Source organism: Hemiscyllium ocellatum, chromosome 1, assembly GCF_020745735.1.
Source record: "Hemiscyllium ocellatum isolate sHemOce1 chromosome 1, sHemOce1.pat.X.cur, whole genome shotgun sequence".
In the NCBI taxonomy this organism is placed as follows: Eukaryota; Metazoa; Chordata; class Chondrichthyes; order Orectolobiformes; family Hemiscylliidae; genus Hemiscyllium; species Hemiscyllium ocellatum.
The window spans coordinates 78,555,817-78,574,058 of record NC_083401.1 but is presented as its reverse complement, the minus strand read 5'-3'; the positions used below and the strand labels follow the sequence as shown (position 1 = coordinate 78,574,058).

The 18,242-nt window shown below is 40.8% G+C and overlaps 1 protein-coding gene across 2 annotated transcripts in view; it reads right to left on the bottom strand.

Annotated features, from left to right (window-relative positions):
- Window positions 1-4,352: 4,352 nt before the first annotated feature.
- The window catches only part of LOC132818988 (uncharacterized), a 116,123-nt gene continuing 102,233 nt past the window's right edge, over window positions 4,353-18,242 (bottom strand). The window contains exon 7 of one of the 2 annotated variants that reach the window (XM_060830214.1): window positions 4,353-4,373. The gene's annotated coding sequence lies outside the window, so the exon portion shown is untranslated. Of the gene's footprint in view, window positions 4,374-13,608; window positions 14,063-18,242 lie in introns of those variants that run through there. The other variant, XM_060830205.1, reaches the window with a different exon arrangement.

Here is an 18,242-nt window from a genome sequence, read left to right as displayed (position 1 = left end):
TTTAAAAAGAATAGGGAGGGGGTAAAAGAGAAGGGGGTATAGCACTACTAATCAGAGAGGGTATCACAGCTACAGAAGCTTCCATTGTTGAGGAAGATCTGCCTACCGAGTCAGTATGAGTGGAAATTAGGAACAGCAAGGGAGCAGTCACCTCATTAGGGGTTTACTACAGGCTCCCCAATAGCAGCAGGGAGATGGAAGAAAGCATAGGTCGGCAGATTTTGGAAAAGGGTGGACGTAGTCGGGTTGTTGTAATGGATGATTTTAACTTTCCCAATATTGATTGGAACCTCCTTCGAGCAGAAGATTTGAATGGAGCTGTTTTTGTAAGGTGTGTTCAGGAGGGTTTCCTAACTCAGTACATTGACAGGCCGACAAGGGGAGAGACCATTCTACACTTAGTGCTCGGAAATGAGCCGGGGCAGGTATCAGATGTTGTGGTGGGAGAGCATTTTGGTGATAGTGACCACAACTGCCTCACATTCTACATAGCTATGGAGAAGGAGAGGATTAGGCAAAATAGGAGGATATTTAATTGGGGAAGAGGAAACTATGATGCGATTAGACATGAGTTAGGAAGCATGAATTGGGAGCAATAGTTCTATAGTAAAGGCACTATAGACATGTGGAGACTGTTTAAGGAACAAATGTTGCAAGTGATGAATAAATATGTCCCTCTGAGACAGGCAAGAAGAGGTAAGATAAAGGAACCTTGGATGACGAGAGCAGTGGAGCTTCTAGTCAAAAGGAAATAGGTAGCTTACATAAGGTGGAGGAAGTTAGGGTCAAGCTCAGCACTACAGGATTACAGGCAAGCGAGGAAGGAGGTTAAAAATGATCTGAGGAGAGCCAGGAGGGGGCACAAGGAAGGCTTGGCAGAACGGATTAGGGAGAACACAAAGGCATTTTACACTTATGTGAGGAATAAGAGAACGGTCAAAGAAAGAGTAGGGCCGATCAGGGATAGCATAGGGAATTTGTGTGTGGAGTCTGAGGAGGTAGGGGAAGCCCTAAGTGAGATTTTTGCTTCTGTCTTTACGAACAAAACGAACTTTGTAGTGAATGAAACCTTTGAAGAGCAGGTGTGCATGCTGAAATGGATAGAGATAGAGGAAGCTGATGTGCTGAAAATTTTTCAAACATTAAGATTGAAAAGTCACCAGGCCTGGACCAGATTTGTCCTCGGCTGCTTTGGGAAATGAGAAATGCAATTGCTTCGCCACTTGCGATGATCTTTTCATCCTCGCTCTCCACTGGAGTCGTACCTGAGAATTGGAGAGTGGCAATTGTAATTCCTCTCTTCAAGAAAGGAAATAGGGAAATCCCCAGCAATTACAGACCAGTAAGTCTCACGTCTGTCGTCTGCAAGATGTTAGAAAGGATTCTGAGGGATAGGATTTATGACCATCTGGAAGAGCATGGCTTGATTAAATGCAGTCAACACGGCTTTGTGAGGGGCTGGTCATGCCTCACAAACCTTATCGAGTTCTTTGAGGATCTGACTAGAAAAGTTGATGAGGGTCGAGCTGTGGATGTGGTGCATATGGATTTCAGCAGGGCATTTGATAAGGTTCCCCATGGTAGGCTCATTCAGAAGGTCAGGAGGAATGGGATTCAGGGGAACTTATTGTCTGGATACAGAATTGGCTGACCAACAGAAGACAGCGAAGGAAAATATTCTGCCTGGAAGTCAGTGGTGAGTGGTGTTCCACAGGGCTCTGTCCTTGGGCATCTACTGTTTGTAATTTTTATTAATGATTTAGATGAGGGGATTAAAGGATTGGTCGGCAAGTTTGCAGATGACACAAAGGTTGGAGGTGTCGTTGACAGTATAGAGGGCTGTTGTAGGCTGCAGCAGGACATTGACAGGATGCAGACATGGGCTGAGAGGTGGCAGATGGAGTTCAACCTGGATAAATGCGAGGTGATGCATTTTAGAAGGTCGAATTTGAAAGCTGAGTACAGGATTAAGGATAGGATTCTTGGCAGTGTGGAGGAACAGAGGGATCTTGGGGTGCAGATACATAGATCCCTTAAAATGGCCACCCAAGTGGACAGGGTTGTTAAGAAAGCGTATGGTGTTTGGGCTTTCATTAACAGGGGGATTGAGTTTAAAAGTCGTGAGATCTTGTTTCAGCTCTATAAAACTTTGGTTAGACCGCACTTGGAATACTGCGTCCAGTTCTGGTCGCCCTATTATAAGAAAGATGTAGATGCTTTGGAGAGGGTTCAGAGGAGGATTATCAGGATGCTGCCTGGACTGGAGGGCTTATCTTATGAGGAGAGGTTGACTGAGCTAGGACTTTTTTCATTGGAGAAAAGGAGGAGAAGAGGGGACCTAATTGAAGTATACAAGATAATGAGAGGCATAGATAGAGTCGATAGCCAGCGACTATTTCCCAGGGCAGAAATGACTAACATGAGGGGTCATAGTTTTAAGCTGGTTGGAGGAAAGTATAGAGGGGATGTCAGAGGCGGGTTCTTTACACAGAGAGTTGTGAGAGCATGGAATGTGTTGCCAGCAGCAGTTGTGGAGGCAGGGTCATTGGGGACATTTAAGAGACTCCTGGACATGCATATGGTCACAGAAATTTGAGAGTGCATACATGAGGATCAGTGGTCGGCACAACATTGTGGGCTGAAGGGCCTGTTCTGTGCTGTACTGTTCTATGTTCTATTTAGTCATGCTGTTAGGGAATCGATATCCATTCTTGTTATTTCTGCGCGCTTCACTGAGGGTTGTGAAAGGTGTACTCATTTGGAGAGCCAGTGCACATTGCACTGTAACACTTCTATAATCCTGGGACACAAAGCTAGGAAAAGGTGGAGAGGTTCATTTAATGTTTGTTAATGATGTTATTTGCATAAAAGTGAAAGATGACCTGGGTCCAGAATGTTGAAACACTTTGGATAGAGTTAAGACATGATAAAGCCAAGCGGTCCCAGCAGCGCATAGGCTCCCCAACAATAACCAGAGAGTCATGTGGACCATTAAAGGAGAATGCTTCGAGGTTGTCAGGAAGGCTTGGTGTTAATGAGAGAATATTTTGATCTACATAGAGAGTTGCAATGTCAAATAGGCAAGGGAATCTGGATAGTGAATTCATGTTTTTGAGGTAGTTTTTTGAACACCATGTTCTGGAATCAACCATAGAGGAGGTTGTACTCCATTTTGCAACATGAGAAGGTTAACTAATGATCTCATAATGAAGGCATTATTAAGTCAGAGCAATAATAACATGACTAAACTTTACATGAAGTTTTAGAGAGACAGAAGTGGGTCCAAGACTACTTTATTAAGCTTAAATGAGAGTAATTGTCTTCAAAAGGGTGCTGTCATTTACATCCATGACATACTCCATTTGACTCCAGTTTTAAAAGGCACAGCATGCCATGATAATGCGGTACACACTTACTGATTTATACTGTAAGGTCCCATTAAAGTGGTCAGGTGTCAAAAATCTCATCTTAAGGAGGGCCATAGTCTGTTGCATCATGGCCTTGGTGGAAGAAAGGGCCATATTGTATCTCTGTATATGTGTGAGGGTTTCATAAAGGTGTCATCAGCAGTATTTGGATGGGACAGTCCTTTCCCCAGCAGTCATCCATGCAGGAATGACTCAGGAATCTTGGAATGACTCAGGAATCTCTAAGTTCTCCAGTATGCACAAATCATCACAGCTTCCAGGATTTCTAGAACAGACCTCCAAAACCTGGCATCGATGGTCACAGATACATTGAGCACTGATGGAATGGAAGCCTTTTCAGTTGTTAAACTCTGCAATTCAATGGTAGAGCATGCTTAAAGCAACATGGGTGCAGTCTGTAATGCCCTGCTAACATCGTTGGAGAATTCTACTGCTCAAGTTACTGGACTGTCTTCATCATGAGGCAAGAATATAAACCAAAAGTAAACTGAAAAACTTGGAATCAGTGCCGCCCTGGATGTATGTGCATACAGAGAGTTGGACAATGCCACACAGGACCCTAGTTTCTTCTTGAAATGAGCTGCTGGCATAAAACCTCAATCCATCTGTAACCTTGACAACAGCTGAGATGGGATGGCCGTCCATTTATCCTCCAGAAGATGACACCATGCGGCAATGGTGGACCAGCATATCCTTGGTGTGTGGCTACACTTTGTTTCTAAGAGCTGGAGATAATGACAGCCAAGTCTTCTCCTTCTCTTTCACCTCCTTGGTAAAATGTTTAGCTTCTGCTTCTCCCTCTGGAGGCTGTTGGTCAGCTGCTGGACGTTGCTGTTTTTAGCTGATAATATTGTAATTGCCCTCTCTTTCGACACTGTTCCTGTGCACCAAGGCCACAAGCAATCCACCAGTTGTGATGTCTATACAGGTATGTGAATGGATAATCTGTGGGCATTACACAAACAGTACTCCAGAAAGCCCACAAATCTATCACAATGAACCATCATATGCCCAAAATATTGCGAGACTTTACAAGGAAGCCAATATCATGCTTTGATAATGCATTCTCAGCTATGTAACCTTACCCAAATATATGTTGCAGAACAAAGTCATTAAAACTACATCGGAGAAGTGAGATTCACTTGTTTACTGCTACAGTACCCCTCTCAAAAAACCCACCTCTCAAAAGAACATTACAAACCATGTGCAAATTTACAGTTCAGTGGAAATATCTGGAAATGTAACTGAGTAATGACAAAATCTGTATTAGTGGTGCTGGAAGAGCACAGCAGTTCAGGCAGCATCCGAGGAGCAGTAAAATTGACGTTTCATCAGGGCTTTTGCCTGAAACGTCGATTTTACTGCTCCTCGGATGCTGCCAGAACTGCTATGCTCTTCCAGCACCACTAATCCAGAATCTGGTTTCCAGCATCTGCAGTCATTGTTTTTACCTACCTGAGTAATGGCAAATCCAGGTGAGACTTTTAGGTCAGGTTTGCATAACAGATATAACAAGGCAATCAGTGCAAACTATCTAATGGTCAAGATTGCTTGAGGCTATAATTTTAATATTCATTCTTGTAAAAAGAATGTTTTGCCAATGAATTGGACTTTGATGCCAAATGGATGGTGTTACAGAATCAGTGGATGTATGGATCCATCCCTGTGGAATGCTGACCAGGGAGGGGCGAGGAGGATGTGTTTGGTGGTGGAAAGTTGGAGGATGATGCTTTGAATGCAGAAACTGGTGGATTGGAAAATGAGGATAAGGGCAATCCTATTGTTGTTTTGGGAGCAAGTGGAAGTGTTGGGGTAGAAATGTGGGAAATGGGTTGGATCTGACTGAGGGCCTTTCATTTACCATGGAGGGGAAGGTATCCTTGGTTGAGGTCAAAGGGAGTCATGTCAGAGGCAGCCTGGTGGTGATAAGTGACATCATTAGAACAGCTGTGATAGAGACGGAAAAACTGAAAAACAGAAGAGTCCCAGCAGGATGTGAGGAAATGTAATCAAGAGTAGTTCTGTCACCATGTTTCTGTCCAACGTATCTTTTCCTAGTCACCATTTGCATGGTTTGTTACAATCTAAAATCTAAATCTAAATCCGAATCTGTCCTGCAGGTTTCAGCCACCAATAGGAATTTGCTATTGGAGTGTGGCAAAGTTTCCAGGCAGCAAAAGCTTTATGCTTACACATGATTGGGTGTTTTATCTCTTGCCATTTTCATCAAACTATTAAAAATAGTTGGCAGAAAGGCTTCTTTCCAGGGGCTTCTTCTTGTGAATCTGTAGGATCTATCAGCCTCTGTGGACACACAGAGCTCTCGGTTGCTGCAGGCTAAGAGGTTGGCAGTAAGGTGCTGACTCAGCCTCTTTGATGGCATCTTGAGGCCTTCATGTTAGGTGGTGGAGGCAGTTCTATTGTGTGCCTTACAAAAGGTAATTGGATAATTATCCAAACTATCAAGATTTGCAGACTGCAGGGAAAAGGGGAAGTATGAAAACTAGCTGAGTTGAAATTGCAAAGTGATAAAACAGACCTGACAGGTGAATGGGCTTCTTCTGTGCTGAAACTATTCTATGACTAATTTAGTGCATTTGAAAGTTTTATGCAGATGTGAGAGGGAAAACCAACCCTTGTTTAACGTTTCTTCCATTTCCTCAGTACTGTATCACCGACCTAGATTCATGCATTCAAATGTCAGAAAGCGAACTGTCAGGAATTCCATGTCTTTCTGAGTGAATACACACTGAATGAGCTATAGCTGATATACAAAGGCAACTATTGAGCTTTCCATTCATCACCAATATAAAAAGGCATTAATTCAAACTGACAACATTTTCCATCCACATTAATCGACATGTAACCTTTGCCATGGGTGAGACAACAATATCTGGGAAGTATTCAAGATACACACAGCAGCTCAAATGTTTCTAAATCATATTGATACTTCAATAACAATAAAACATTTACTCTTGTGGGCAGAATCTATTTAATTTGTGCATATTTCATTGTCTTGTTTCATTTTGTTGGTGATATTATGACGTTGTACATGTAGATAGCATTTCTTTTCTCCTGTGGTTAACTAACCTCAATGGAGTCTTGAGGCTAAATCAAATTGTAGGTAACTGTCCAATAAACTCAACAAAGAACACATCCTTTGACAGAAATGTGGAACAGATGTGTAAGTTTGTTAGGCAGAGGGATGAATTTAGCTATACTCCAGGAATAAATAAGTCCTACTCTATTTACCATAAGTAAAGTTTTTTTTAAATTTAGGAAGCAAATATGCTTCTTAGCTGTAAAAGTTATCATAGTCATATGGTTGCCCTAGGGAATGCAGACTGTCCCCCTCCGCACCTCCCATTCTCCACAAAGTGGGGAACAAACTTTCCCTTATCTACCGCATGCTTGGCAAACCATACCAGGGAAGCTCTAGACTGACTGTGCTTGACGTGGTACAGTACTGTCTCTTACATATAGTGTTTGTGCCAGGAATCCTACTCCAGCTGACAGCAAGTGGCAGAATTCAACAAATGAGGTGCCATAGAGGCACAGGTAATAAAGTGAGTTTTGGATGATAGCATGAGAAAACATGCTGGGGGTCTCACAGAGAGAAACATTCCATGAAACCCAATAAAATTGGGACTAAGCCAATTTCTGGTAAGATCCAGCTCAAACTGAAGAGAGGCAGGTGGGGAATATGGATGTAGGAGGCTGAAAGAGTTGTGTGATCTACTCCTCATTCTTTTGTACTTAAATTATTATTTAGATTGGTCAGTTACTTTGAGATTGAGTAAAATAATAAGTTGGCTTTTAATCACCAAGGCCTTATTTTAAAGAATCAAATATTCTGCAGTTGTTCTGATATAATTTGAGCGACTAGTGAAGATGCAATGGAGGTCAAATATTACATTGAGAAAGTCTGCTGACAGCCCTAAAATGCTCTCAGTACACATGTGCAAAGCTCACATGTGCAGTATTCTTGCTTATGATGTCATTCTGTCCCATTTGCTCAGATTTTTTGTGCTTATTTGGACAAAGCATTTCGCAAAATGTGCATGAGTGGAACTTTCTGCCAGCACTAGGTAAGACACTTGTGGGTGTCAGGGAGCACATTTTAATACCAATTGCACATGAACCTCCAAACCAGTGTCATTCCCAAATATCCCAGTTAATGAAGTCATAGTAAGAGCATCTTCAGCAGGATTTATTGTTGTAACTACAGAAGATTCTGTCTGCTTTGGCAACTCATTTAACACATGTTCTTGAGCAAAGTAAATACTGTAATTGAAGGAGTTAAATTATTTATAGCAGCATGGCTTGAATTATGCTCAGACAGGTCAAGCATATTCACAGGCCATCTTTAAAATTCCCTCCAGAAAAGACATGTCCAATGTAATTGTGTGACAGTTCTTGCAAGGTATTCTGTAAATGACATGAGTTTTGCTTGTTATCTGTATAGGGTCTTTCAAGGTCATTGGGATGAATTAAATTATAAAACAAAATGGTTGTTTCTTCTGATTTTGAATTCATTTTTAGATGTAGGCATTGTTCGCAATGCTGATACTTATTGTTTGTTTGGTTACCCTGAGTTAGAAGTGACTGCATTCTAGATGTAGGTTTGTTTGCTGATCTGGAAGGTTTTTTTTCAGACATTTTGTCACTATACTAGGTAACATATTCAGTGAGCCTCTGAATGAAGTACTGGTGGTGTAGCCCACTTACTATTTATATGTTTGGGTTTCCTTGGTTTGGTGATGTCATTTCTTGTAGTGACATCATTTCCTAAGGTAATGTCATTTCCTGTTCTTTTTTCAGGGAATGGCAAATGGGATCCAAGTCAATGTGTTTGTTGATAGAGTTCCAGTTGGAATGCCATGCTTCGAGGAATTCTTGTGCATGTCTCTGTTGGGCTTGTCCTACAATGGATGTGTTGTCCCAGTCAAAGTCGTGTCCTTCCTCATCTGTATGTAAAGATATTAGTGGTCTGAGAGTGGGTCATGTCGTTTTGTGGCTAGTTGATGTTCATGCATGCTGGTAGCTAGTTTTCTGCCCTTTTGTCCAATGTAATTTTGTTACAGTTCTTGCAAGGTATTTTGTAAATGACATTAGTTTTGCTTGTTATCTGTATAGGGTCTTTCAAGGTCATTAGCTGCTGTTTTAGTGTATTGGTGGGTTTGTGGGCTATCATGATGCCAAGGGGTCTGAGTAGTCTGGTAGTCATTTTTGAGATGTCTTTGATATAGGGGAGAGTGGCTAGGGTTTCTGGACATGTTTTGTCTGCTTGTTTAGGTTTATTGCTCAGAAATCGGCAGACTGTGTTCATTGCGTACCCATTCTTTTTGAATACACTGTGTAGGTGATTTTCCTCTGCTCTGTGTAGTTCCTCTGTGCTGCAGTATGTGGTAGCTCATTGAAATAATGGTCTAATGCAGTTTCGTTTGTGGATGTTCGGATGATTGCGTCTGTAGTTCAATATTTGGTTTGTATGTGCTGTTTTACTATAGATGCTTGTTTGAAGTTTCCCATTGGCTGTTCGCTCATCTGTGACATCCAGGAATGGTAGTTTGTTGTTGCTTTTCTCCTCTTTAGTGAATTTTATGGCAGTAAGATTATTATTGATGGTCTTGAAGGTTTCCTGTAATTTGGTTCATTTAGGGATGGCAAAGGTGTCATCCACATAGTGGGCCCAAAGTTTGAGTTGGATGGTTGGCAGAGGTACTGCCTCTGCTAAGAATCCTGATATTGGAGATCCCATGGCTGTTCTGTTGGTTTGTCTGTAGTTTTGTTGTTGAAGGTGAAGTGGATGGTAAGGCATAGGTCTACTAGCTTGATGATACTGTCCTTGCTGATGAAGTTGGTGGTGTTTGGTGTATGTGTCTTTGGTTCTTCTAATAAGGTAGTCAGTATTTTCTTGGCCAGGTTGATGTTGATGGGTGACAACAGGGCTGTTACATCAAAGGAGACCATTATTTCATCTTCTATCTTGATGTCTTTGATGGTCTTCAGGAATTCTTGGGTGGATGTGGTCAACATATCCATCCTAGGACAAGCCAAACAGAGACACGCACAAGAATTCCTGGAAGTATGTCATTCCAACCGGCACTCTTTCAACAAACACATTGACTTGGATCCCATTTACCACCCCAAGAAAAAAGAACAGGAAATGACATCAGCACAGGAAATGATGTCACTACAGGAAATGACATCACAAACACAAGGAAACCCAAACATATAAATAGAAAGTGAGCTACACCACCAGTGCTTCATTCGGAGGCTCATTGAAGATGTTACCTCATATGGTGATGAAATGTCTGAAAACAAACCTTCCAGCTCAGCGAACAAACCTACATGCAGAACCTCAACCTGAGCTACAAATTGTCTCAAAACTTGCTGACTGCATTTTACTTAAATCATTTTGCAATAAGTTTGAGAGAAGTGTAGTTAAGCCCTAATCACAATGGTGTGGGTCATAAGTGGCAGGTTAGCCAGCCAGGAAAAGAAACAGCTCTACTTCCCCAAAGTGAACCAATTGGTTTCTTACAGAAATCTGACAGTTTCCCTTATTGAGACTATTTCTTTTAACTGAATTCAGATTCTCAATGTTTTCGTGGTAAATTTGTTTAACAAGGCTCAGCAGGATTTTTTCAAATGGTGGGATTTCCCATCTCAACAGCGGAACAGCCAGTGGGGAATATATCTCCAGCCAAGCATAGTAGGTGGTGTTAGGCGGCAAGACACAGTCTTCTGTCCCTCACTTAGGTGGAAGCCCCGCCTCAGAGAGCAACCCACCATTCACATGAGCCAATAGCTGTGCAGTCCCAGCAGCACCAACTGTGGCCAAATCAGAGGGCGGTACAGTGGCTCAGTGGTTAGCACTGCTGCCTCACAGCCCCAGGGATTCAGTTCAATTCCACCCTCGGGTAACTGTCTGTTTGGAATTTGAACATTCTCCCCCTGCCTATGTCGGTTTCCTCCTGGTGTTCTGGTTTCCTCCCACTATCCAAAGATGTGCAGATTCGGTGGATTGGTTATGGAGGATTGCCCACAATGTGCGAGGAAGTACAGAGTAGCTGGGTTAGCCGTGGTAAATGCAAGGGTTGCAGGGATGGGGTGGGTCTGGGTGGGATGCTTTTCGGTGGGTCAGTGTGGACTTGATGAGAATGAATGACCTGCAATCACACTGTAGGGATTCTATGACAAAAGCAACCCCAAAAATTCAACATCCAAGGGTTGAGGGCCAGGTAAGTACAAGGGGTCTTACAGCAGGGTGATAAGGCATGGGTGGATGGAGAGTACAGATGGGGACCTTGTTTGAGAGGCCAAAGCAGGAGGAATACCCAGAGTAGACAAACCTTTGGAGGGGTCACCTAATGTGGGAAGAGGAGCCAAAGGAGGGATATATCAGGGATTTGGAGTCTGAGTGACAGTGTCAGATCCGACATGTAGAAGGTCTTGATGGGTTCAGAGGCCTCAGACTAATGAAGGTAGGCTGGATGTGTCAGTGTTGGGCAAGTCAGGCCATTGGAGGGGGAGTCAGGTCTGGACACTTTTCAGCCCGCTGGGAGTGGGAGAGGTGTTGGGTCAGGAAGATGCCAGGCTGGCAGGAGGTCGGGAGATGGGTAGGCATGTCATTTCCACATTGTTGGTGGAGGAGTGGGCAGGTAATGTTTTCTTGGGGAAGGAGTTGCAATGGCAGGACACAAATCGTTTGGTTTAAATTTGCTCCATTAACCTTGAAACATTTTGCAACACTCTACAAGACATGCTATTATAAATGATACATCTTAGATAGGAAGACTGCTCTGGTAATTAAGCCCCATTATTCCACCAGCCATCACAAAAGTATAAATGTATAATTGAATCACTAAAATGGTTAATTTGCCTGAATTTCGCTGTTGTGTAGGACAAAATAAACTCATACTGTACCAGATTTCATTCATAAACAATGAAAAATTATAAACAAATTTACTATTGAACAAATGACAAAATGAATTATTATCTATCAACTTAAACTATGCCATCTTTAAACCCAAACTCTCACACATGCATTTCGACATTGGATGCAGAAATATCATAGGTGTAAATCATAGGCAAAAAGAAATAAAGAGTCCAAACCATAATGATGGATTGAAATGTCTTTGCACAGTTCCTTTGATTTTTTGATGATATCACATTATTGCCAATCACAGGGAGATAGAATTTCCTCAATTCTGTAACTGGTCAGTTGGGCCTAGGTCTTTGCCTAAGTTATAAACTCTTCTTTTCAGAGTCTTTGAACATTTGGTTCACCCCCATGAAGTGAGCAAAAAAGAGATCTGCCAGTCCTTGCAGTCTTCCTGGAGGTCTGAATACCCTGTCTAAGGACTGTGACAATCTGCAACTGTTTCTAGTCAGCTTTATAACACAAAGCATCTGGTTTCAAAACACGTCAAATCCAGCTTCTCCAAATGTTACATGAAATACTGTAAATGATAAGTAAACACCATACAGTTTCACTTTTGACCCTTTGGTTGTGAAAAAAAAACAAAACTGATACATTCTCTGCATCATTGCAATGTCCAAACCTCTATTCTTCCCAGCTTATATTGCAAAAGAAAACAGAAACTTACAGAATTCAGCATGACATTGACAGATTACAGATGGTAAGTGTAAAAATGTCAACATCTTGAAAATGTAAAAATTTAACTTGACCAACAATAAAAAAGTTTAATTTCTCCAGCAAAGTATGAATGTCAAAAATGCAATATTCTAAAATAAAGGAGTAGATTCTAAGTCATTAGATTATTTAAAATTGATTGACACAGAAGATGTGGGAGTATCAGTAAGAATTGTGAAAGACCAAGGAATTAAGGCTGGTTCTGATCAGCCATGAACTTGTTGACTGATAGGGTAGAGTTGAGGGGCCAAGTGGCATACTCCCACCCTTATTTCTTATGTTCCTGAGATAGAATTAAGTTAAACACCCATTTAAAGACTTTCACAGAAAGTTTTTAAGTCTCTGGAGTAAAGGTTCAAAAGTTGCTAAGACTCAAAGACATTCTGTATGAGGTGGTGTTAGGGTAATTAGGGCAATTGACATCATTTGTTGTGGTCATCAGGAAATTGTTTGGTCACTTTCAGATGATCCACAGGAAATTCCTGGTGCTTTTACCAAAAGTTTTTGTTCTGTGTGAAGGGTGGGTTCATGGTACCTTGGGCCTCATCATGTTATAATGCAGTAAGCTTGATGAATCAGTAACTATTTTCTTGTCCCATTTTAAATGTTCATATTCCTTTATCCTTAGATCATACATTCCAACATTTCAAATTGTAACTTGTCTCACTCTTTTCGATTGAGTTTGTGAATTAATTTAGAAAGCTTTAATGTGTATTCTTCATTTTCTATCTAATCATGTAATAGATAACTCACCTATATCTGTAATGTTGGTTTGTCAATGTATTGTCTGGAATATACACTGCAGCAAAACAGTGCAATGCATTAATTACACTTTTTTTTAAAATGAGGTTTCAAAAATTTAGTGAACCAGTAAAGTTATAAAAAAGGGAATAAAAAATGTTCATCTTCAGCATATTTTATTCTCGTGAAACCAGGAGAAATGAGAAGGTATTGGTACAAACTAATAAAAGGCAAGCTCAGCACTGAGGTTGTGGAAACATTCAAGAGTCCACTAAACATCTATTGTGGTGCATCAAGCTGATTGGATTGAACGTTTTAAGAAGCACCATATCACGAAAGGAATGATCAATACTTCCCAGGAGGAAAACAAATCCCAAAATTCTTATATAAATTAAGTAGCAATTCAAAAACTTTAATGGGAGTACTGGATGAGTGAAATGGTCTGTGAAGGACTCACAGGGGTATTATGTAATGGTCCATTTAAAGTGTAGTTGCTATGCATGGCTGTATTTTGACTGTGTGATCCCTTTTAATTTAATTTGTGCAACGTTTATCACAGAATCCTTCATGGGACCTTCCAGTGATTGCATGGTGAGAGCAACCATGAAACTTTGCAGAAACATCGCTAACAGACTCACTTAAAAGAATATAGGCACCTCATGAGAATGATTACATACACAGAGGGAAATGTTTGGTAATCTTCAAGGCTTCTAATATTTTTCATATAGATTTCAGTCTTTATAAAGGCTACTTGACTGCCAAAATATAGTGGCTGGCAAAATAAACATGGAGACAGGAAGCAGAACCTTGCACTCAGAAATGAAGCAACAGGATACTTGAATCACTTGTTTAAAAGTTGATATAGTGAACATAATACTAGCAAGAAGTAGCCCTGTTTGTTATATCAGAACACCAACCTCAATCCCCATAAGACAACATCTTAATATACCAGGAAGCAAGTAAAGGCAGAGACCACAGTTGAAATTTCTTCCAAAGGCGGTTCCGACCCTAAAGTACACATTAGTTGCAGCTTCTCCTGCAGGAACTAGCCCGCCTCCGTCATTGCCTCCCTGATGATTCAGAGGTTGCTTGTAAAGTTTTTTTTATTTCTTCACGGGATGTGGGCATCACTAGCTGGGCCAGCGTTGACTGTCCATCTCTAAAGTGAATGTTAGCGACGGGTGAGTACGTTCTGTTTTGGGAGCAGCCTGTCCTGCTTAGCATCTTCTTCCTTCAAACGCATAAAGGAGTTAAGACCCTATGTACCAATGTAGTGAAGGTTGCAAATAACTGGGAGTGTAAAATCATTCAGGCAAACAAAAAAAGTTGTGAAATAATATTAGAATATCACTTCAGATCATACTAAGAAATCAAAAATCACAATCTCTAGCAAACTGGACACTCATTTTGCAAGGATGGGTTGATGACAGTGCTATGTTCAAGGAAGCTGTAGGAAAGTGGATGAATTTCTAAACCACATGAATGGAACTTCATTTTAATTTCTGACTGACAAATTGTTGACACTGCTTGAAAATCTCACTGGAAAATTAAATTGGGTACTAAAGGGGCATAAGTTAAAAAGAGTCTTTTGTTATTATTACTAGACTATTAATTCGGAAACACTAGTAATGTTCTGGAGATCCAGGCTTAAATCCCACCGTGGCAGATGGTGCAACTTGAATCCAACAAAAGTATGGGAAGTAAAGGTTTAATGATGGCCATGAAACCATTGTCGTTTGTTGGAAAAAACAAATCTGTTTCATAATGTCTTTGAAGAAAGGAAACTGCTATTCCTCACCTGCTCTGGCCTACATATGACTCCAGACCTTCAACAATGTGGATGACTCATAACTGCCCTCTAGCCAGCAATAGCCTCATCCCTGAACAGAAAGATTTACACAAAAACAAAATATTTATATGTAATTATCAGATATAATTGTTAGCAAAATCAATCTCAACAAAACGTTTTTATGTTTTAAGTTCACCCAATCAATAAAGTAACCGTTTTTCAAACTAATTAGATGTGAAGCACTTTTCAACATCCTGTGAGTCATAACATGCTGTGTAAGTGGGAGTTCAGTCTAACCTACATTGAAAGTTCATGTGGAATTTACATGTTCTGGAAAGTAAATGTTAAAATCTTAATATTTTGGAAAGATGTACAAATGTGGTTTTGAGCACAGTTTCTGCATAGAACAATAACAATGTTCTAATTTCTGTAATTCTGAATAAGATCTTAAAGGACCTAAGTCTCAATCATAATGAAACATTAGTTTTACTACAAAAAAACTAACACATTCCCAATAATTATATTTTAAAAGTTCATTCCTGGTTTGTGAAGATTGCCAGCAATAATTGCCCATCATAATTGCCCACCAACTTCTCCATAGCAATGAACACTGGCCTTGTTACTGACCCTTACATCTCATGAATAAATAAATTTAAAATATCAAATAAACTTGAGCTGCGATGTTTGAAGGCACATATCAGATATTTTAAATTAATTCTGAGATGAGGCCAGCATTTACTTCCCATCATAAATTGCCCAAAGGACAGTTAAGAGTGAACCACATTGCTGTGGGTTTGGAATCATATGTAAATTAGACCAGGCTAGAATAACCTTTCTTAATGGATATTAGCAAACGAGATGGGTTTTAATGGCAGTCAACTAAGGTCACCATTGCACTAGCTTTTAATTCCAGATTTTTTTCTAATTTGATTCAAATTTCACTACCTTCTATGGTGCATCAAACCTGTGACCCCAGAGCATTACCCCAGGCCTCTGGTTAATAGTCCAGGGATATTATCACAAAGCCCACTGTCCCACTGAGGCAAGGGAAGGATGGTAGGGCAAAGGAACCTTGGATGACAAGGGATGTGGAACTTCTAGTCAAGAGGAAGAAGGAAGCTTACCTAAGGTTGGGGAGCAAGGATCAAACAGGGCTCCATAGGAATACAAGGTAGCTAGGAAGGAACTGAAGAATGGACTCAGGAGAGCTAGAAGAGGGCATGAAAACGCATGGCAGGTAATACTAAGCAAAACCCAAGGCATTCTCCACTTATATGAGGAACAAGAGGATGGCCAGAGTGAGGGTAGAGTTGAGTGGGGATAGTGGATGGAACTTGTGCCTGGAGTCAGAGGACAAATTATTGGTGGGCAAGTTATTAGAAAGGATTCTGAGAGACAGAATTTATGATTATTTGGAAAAGCATAGTTTGATTAGAGATCATCAGCATGGCTTTGTGAGGGGCAGATCATGCCTCACAAGCCTTAATGAATTATTTGAGGATGTGACAAAACACGTTGATGAAGGTAGAGCAGTGGATGTGGTGTATATTGATTTTAGTAAAATGTTTGATAAGGTTCCCCATGGTAGGCTCATTTAGAAAATAAGGAGACATGGGATACAGAGAAATTTGGGTGTCTGGATACAGAATTGGCTGAGGCATAGAAAACAGAGTGTGGTAGTAGATGCAAAGTATTCAGCCTGGAGCTTGGTGACCAGTGGTGTTCCGTAGGGATCTGTTCTTGGACCCCTGCTCTTTGTGAATTTTATAAATGACTTCGATGAGGAAGTGGAAAGCTCGGTTAATAAGTTTACCAATGATATGGAGATTGGCAGAGTTGTGGATAGTGTGGAGGGCTGTGATAGGTTGAGACGGGACATTGGTTGAATGCAAGCTGGGATGAGAAGTGGCAGATGGAGTTCAACCTGGAAAAGTGTGAAGTGATTCACTTTGGAAGGTCGAAATTGAATGCAGATTACAAAGTTAAAGGCAGGATTATTCTCAGTGTGGAGGAACAGAGGGTCTTGGGATCCATGCCTTTAGATCCCTCAAAGTTGCCACCCAAGTTGATAGGGTTGTTAAGAAGGTGTATGGTGTGTTGGCTTTCATTAGTAGGGAGACTGAGTTTAAGAGTCGCGAGGTTATGCTTCAGCTCTTTTAAGCCCTGGTTAGGCCAAACTTGGAATGTTGTGTGCAGTTCTGGTCACCTCATTATAGAAAGGATGTGAAAGCTTTACAGAGGGTGCAGAGGAGATTTACCAGGATGCTGCCTGGACTGGAGGACATGTCTTACAAAAAAAGGTTGAAGGAACTAGAGATTTTCTCATTGGAGAAAAGAAGAATGAGAGGTGACTTGATAGAGATATATGTGATGATGAGAGGCATAGATAGAGTGGATAGTCAGAGACATTTCCAGGATGGAAATGGCAATCATGAGGGGGCATAATTTTAAAGTGATTAGAGGAAAGTTTAGGGGAGATGTCAAGGGTAGGTTTTTTACGCAGAGTAGTGGAGCTGATAGTAGAGTGAGATACGTTAGGGACATTTAAGCAACTCTTGGATAAGCACATGGATGATAGCAAAATGAAGGGTATTAGGTTAGTTTGATCTTAGAGGAGGATAAAAGGTTGGCACAACATTGAGGGCCGAAGGGCCTGAACTGTGCTATGCTGTTCTCTGTTCTATGCCATCACTTTTCCATATTCACATTATGTCTAACTGCACTTCAGTCAGGTCAGCATCTATTAAATATGTGATATATCTGATCTTTTCCTTCTCAGGTCAATTCTAATTTTATTGTACAACAATTTCTTGAATTTAATTAAAATCATAAAGTGTTGCCATTATATTTCAAATCTCATCTGAATTGCATTCAAGAAAGCAACTGATGAAATGTGTAGGTTACAAGAAATTCAATGGAAAAAGTGGAATCCAGGAGTAGTTAGGTCTGCTTTCAAACAAATTACCCATTCTTGTTCCTTTACCATACCAGTCGTCAGACAAAGACCATGTGGCACTAAACTGCATAGTGAACCAGGATCGTTGAAAAGCAGGCAACAAGAGCTCAACTTTCCATTGGCCAATCTAAAACGTTGTGTTGTGTGTGTGACTGGATCAGTTTTGCTTCTTGTATTCATAAGTAAGTCCACTGGTCAGAAACGACATTATCCAAGCACACGTGTATAATAAAATACTCTATAAATCCTGTTTGGCGGGGGCTATCAGGCTATTAATCTATCTTGTTGTACTTAAAAAATATCAAGATGCTGAGCCTCACTGTCATTCAGATTTTTGTTGACACTGGAGAAACCTAGCTCCTTCATTGAACTGAAGACTTGGTTGGTTCCGGAGCTAAGTGTCTAAAGAGTTATAGAGCTATTGGGATAGTGATGTCTATGATGATAATAACAGATCTGTTCTAGAGACAAAGGGAGAAGTAACAGTGTGTACCATAATGACAGCCACTTACCTTGCTGTGCAGTATGTATTCCTGTATAAATAAAAGGAGTTTTGCAGAAACCTACCAGAGTTAGTCCATAGTTACCCCCAGAGAGAGAGAGAGAGAGAGAGACAAGTCACAGTTACCCAAAGAGACATCTAAACAATATACAAAAGTGGAACTA